We start from the raw sequence: 5084 nt of genomic DNA, 5'->3' as shown, positions 1-5084 counted from the left end.
TTATCATACAAGGCACAAGTCCTAATATATATATATATATATATATATATATATATATATATATATATATATATATATATATATAATAAAAGGAGCCCATAAAAACGCCAAAATATAGAGAGAAAATACTGTATTTCAGAGAGTGCTGTCTTCCTCTACTGCAGAGGGAGACAGCAGTCTGAAATATAGTATTTTCTCTCTGTATTTTGGCGTTTTTTTGGGCTCCTTTTATTAGATGGAATTCTGTTGTAACAGAACATTTTTACCAGTTACACACAAACACACACACACACACAAACATATATATGTATGATATATATATATAATATATATATATATATATATATATAAATAAATATATATATCGTGGTTAGTGTTAACATCGCAAAGCACTTACTCACGCAAGCGACCTGGCTTGAAAGGTACGCTCCATAAAAACTAACTTCCCCATATATATATATTATATATATATATATATATATATATATATATATATATATATATATATATATATATATATTACTTCACATAGCCACGGTATGCGAGACCAAGCTATGCATAGGTAAGTTAGAGCAGGTAATAATCAAGACGAATTCTCCAGCTATTAATCTGCACCCTATCTTGGCCCCATCGTAATTAGTTCCCCTTCCAGGACTTTTCCAGGACCGGAAGTCCTGGCATCCCACTCACAGACTCACAGACCCTTTTGTTCCAGCGCCTGAAAACGCCTTCTCTCAGCGATATGGATCTCTGCCTCGTTCGGCAGCTCCTTATCATTTCCTGGACGCCCACTCTCGCTTAAAAAGCAATGGAGACCCTGCCCCACCCTTCCACCCTCCCCCCCTCTCTCCTAAGGCCTTCCTACACATCCACCCACGCCCATTCATTCTGGGCCCTCTCCACCACGCCCACACGATTGTCCTTCAACGCCCACTCGAGAGAGAGGAGAGGACTGGTTGAATCATCCCTACCTGTCTCGTGGTGATATATTCATTGTTTATAGTGTTCCCCGTTGTTTTGTAACGGTGGGTTAGGCAATGATACCTGGGTGCAGGTTTCTGTTGGGTCAACATGAAGACGGGGCCTCGATTGTGCACTGGGTTGAAGAATGCATTTCCTGGCCATACCCCAAGACGAAAGTGAGTAATATTCTACAGAGATACCTTAGTAAACGTGGGATTTAACCTGTTTGAAAACTGAATCGAAATAGATATTTACTGGGTGTACTAGAATGCAAATGAATCTGGTTAAAATTCGAGCCATACGCCAAGACGAGTGTGAATTAAGTTCGACAGAGATTCCTGAGTAAACGTGGGATTTAACCTGATTTTTGATTGAGTTGAAATAGATATTTACTGGGCGTACCCGAATACAAATAAATCTGGTTCAAATTCGCCAGAGATACCTCAGTAAATGTGGGATTTGAAAAAGGAAGCTTTGTTCACCAAATTTCGTCAAACTTTGAACAAACAAACTTTGAGCGTTATTCGTTGATTCTAATGTTTGATTTTGTAATCGTTGATCCTTTCTTAGATCACGGAGAAAGGACGTTATTGTCAGTGAAACGATAGATAGGTCTGTCCTCTTCTGTTTTTATAATTTTTACATTTAATTTTTTTATTAATATTTTTTTTCTGTACGCCGGATCATTTTCGCTCACCCATCCGGCTAAAAGTTTTGTTTAAGGTTTAAAAAATTCTGTTTTAAGGTTTAAAAATTCTGTTTTAAGGTTAAAAAGTTCTGTTTTAGGGTTTAAAAGTTGTTTTAATGCTTAAAAAATGTTTTAGGGTTTAATAATTCTGTTTTAAGGTTTAAAAATTCTGTTTTAAGGTTTAAAAATTCTGTTTTAAGGTTTAAAAATTCTGTTTTAAGGTTTAAAAATTTGTTTTAAGGCTTAAAAATTCTGTTTTAAGGCTTAAAAATTCTGTTTTAAGGCTTAAAAATTATGTTTTAAGGTTTTAACATTTCTGTTTTAAGGTTTAAAAATTCACGAGGCAACTGGATTAGTTTTATATCCAATAAGAAACTGGAATACTGACAGATTTCATGAAGTACAACAAAAACAAATTTCATGAAGTACAAAAAAAAAAAAAAAAAAAAAAAAAAATGGAGGAGATGCGTAGATATAGCTGGAATGAATTTGGAACCGGAAGCCAGAAGAATTGAGTTAACAAAGCGTTGCTTGACCGATTCTCCCATCTAACTAACATCACAATAGACTCAGTGAGCATCCGAATTTGGGTCAAAAAATGCTTTTGTATGGAAAGGAAGAGGGTTTCATAATCACTCTCTTACCAGAAGGTATGGCTAATTATTTTAGGTCTTCCTGTATTCGTATTTTGTTCCTAGGCAGGCCTATACTGTTTTAAAAGTATAGCTGAATATATGGTTCCGAAGTAGGTCTACTGCTTGCTATTCTTTGCCGAGAGTAAAATTGGTCTTTTGATAATGATTTCAAAAAGTATAGCTGAGTATAGAAGTATCTAGCTTCGTAATATGGTTCCCAAGTAGGTCTACTGCTTGCTATTCTTTGCCGAGAGTAGAATTGGTCTTTGATAATGATTTCGTCAGATATTTTGTTACATTTAGAATTCTTTGTTCCATGTCGTCGGTCGGAGAAACGCTTGTTCGACATTTTAACGCTAACGTGTATAGGTTTGTGTTAGCGTTGCTATATTTGGCAATACAGGTCTTGTATCCTGTGTCAGCTTATGTGTATTTCAAAACACTTCTGTGTATTTCAACACACTTACTCGCCAGAGATTGCTAAAAACAGGATAAGAGAGATTGCTAGAATTAGATAAGAGAAATCGCTAAAGATTAAATAAGAGAGATTGCTAATAAATAAACTGAATAATAGACATTGCTAAAAACTAAACACTAAATAGCAGATAATTGACATTGCCAAAAACTAAAAACTAAGCAAGAGATAATAGACATTGCTAAAAACTAAAAAATAGATATTACTAAAAACTAAGCAAGAGATATTGCTAGTAAACTATAATAAACATTGCTAAAAACTGAACAAGAGTCATTGCTAAAAACTAAATAAGAGTCATTGCTAAAAACTAAGTAAGAGACATTGGTAAAAACTAAGTAAGAGACATTGCTAAAAACTAAGTAAGAGCTATTGCCAATAAACATTACTAAAAAATAAATAAGAGATATTACTAAAAACTAAATAATAGACATTGCTAAAAACTAACTAAGCAACAGACATTCCTAAAAAATTAATAATAAACATTGCAAAAACTAAAAAAAAGAGACAATGCCAAAAACAAAATAGGAGAGATTGCTAAAAGCTAAGCTAAATATTAAACCAGAGAGATCGCTGAAAACTACTTAAATTCCAAAAAAAAGTTTTATTTTTTATTTATTTATTTATATATAAGAAGCTTTGAAAACAACAAAGAGAACATCAGAATGATTCGTCTGTGTCCGAAGTGTCATCGATTATCGAAAGCTTCAGGTTGTAAAGTTTTTTTATTTTTTTATTTATTTTTTTCGAAACGTTTAAAAGTTCTCTGTAATTTATCGGGTAAAATGTTTTAATAGAAAGATTCTGAAAACATTTCGCGTAGCAGTAGAAAACGTTCGCATCAAACGAACGTTTTATCATTTTTTTTTTTTTTTTTTTTTGTCTATTTTTTTTTTTTTTTTTTTTTTTTTTTTTTTTTTTTTTTTTTTGTCCCAAGTCCTAGTACGCCTCCGTGAGGGTAAGGGGGAGGGTGGGTGCGGAGAGAGAGAGAGAGAGAGAGAGAGGGGAGGGGGTAGGGGGGGAAGGGTCAAAAGCTGATCAGTATGGACGGCACGACAGAAGTAACTGGAAAATTTGATGATTATTTCGGGAGAGGTGAACCGCCAAGACCCCCTGGTGAATTTCTCTCTTCTCTCTCTCTCTCTCTCTCTCTCTCTCTCTCTCTCTCTCTCTCTCAGATTTATGGAATTATGAAAAACTATGTATTTATGGATACTGTTCCATCTGTTTATCACGTTTTCCGTGAATGAACAAGGCCGTAAAAATACATACATACTTGCATGCTTACACACTCACATACATACACATACATACATACGTATATATATACGGGCATACATTATGATAATGCTAATGAATACAATGAGAGAGCAAAATAGACATCAGGTTTATATATTATATATATATATATATATATATATATATATATATATATATATATATATATATATATATATATATATATTATATATATATTATGTGTGTGTGTGTGTGTGTTTTGGCAACTGGAGACCCCCCTCCCCCCAAAAAAAAAATAATGATAATAAGACACTCGACTCCTCAAACGTTTTTCCTTCACTGAATCTAGAATTCTGCGTTTTCTGTCTTTTCTCAAGACTTCATTTCTCGGTCCCTACGTTGTTCTTGTTTCTACCAGTCGCGATAATTATTCCCCCACCCCCTCTGTCTCTCCCCCCACCACCCTCCCTCTTCTTCTTCTCCATGTGCATTACCGTGTACAGGATTGTGTCTAGGACTTCCGATCGGAGATGCCGCGTGTTGCAAGCGGGGACAACTAACGTCTCCGATTTCGTAATAACGGACGGAAGACATCGCGCCATTCAAATATGTCAGAACGCTGAATAACGTATCCAACCGGCTTATTTTAGCGGAGATTTAAATTAGCGAACGGATAAACCCCGGAGAGCGAAATCTCCACTTTTAATAAAACGTTTGGCAACTCGACGTTCTTCCCGTGTGACCGTGAGTGAGTCCTCCTCCTCCTCCCCCTCCTCCTATCCGTGTGTGCCAGCCAGCCTACACTCAGCTCAGGCAGTCAGTAACGCTGTAAAGCTTGTACGGAAACGACCTAGGCAGTCTCTCCGCCCGATTCGCCAGGCGCCCGCCCCCCTGGGCTTCGCAAATTCAAAGCTATATATTTATCCAAGAAAAGAGGCATTGCTTTCTTCTCTCTTTTTATATATCGAAGGAGATAAGGTAAACGGCTATGTAATGATAAGCCCTCTGTAAGATGTTCGAGTGATAAAAGTGACGTTGAGGAAAATTGAATAGTTCGGTTAGTGGATGGAACTTGCCAGCACGAGAT

At 35.7% G+C, this 5084-nt stretch overlaps 1 protein-coding gene across 1 annotated transcript in view; it reads left to right on the top strand.

The window, feature by feature from the left end:
• The first annotated feature begins 4837 nt into the window (after positions 1–4837).
• Positions 4838–5084, top strand: part of LOC135209644 (leucine-rich repeat, immunoglobulin-like domain and transmembrane domain-containing protein 3) — a 10461-nt gene continuing 10214 nt past the window's right edge. Inside the window, exon 1 of the mRNA XM_064242368.1 lies at positions 4838–4975. The gene's annotated coding sequence lies outside the window, so the exon portion shown is untranslated. The remainder of the gene's footprint in view (positions 4976–5084) is intronic.

This window comes from Macrobrachium nipponense, chromosome 38 (assembly GCF_015104395.2).
Source record: "Macrobrachium nipponense isolate FS-2020 chromosome 38, ASM1510439v2, whole genome shotgun sequence".
Lineage (NCBI taxonomy): Eukaryota > Metazoa > Arthropoda > Malacostraca > Decapoda > Palaemonidae > Macrobrachium > Macrobrachium nipponense.
The sequence above is the reverse complement of the archived record's forward strand: the minus strand, read 5'-3'. Positions and strand labels throughout refer to the sequence as shown.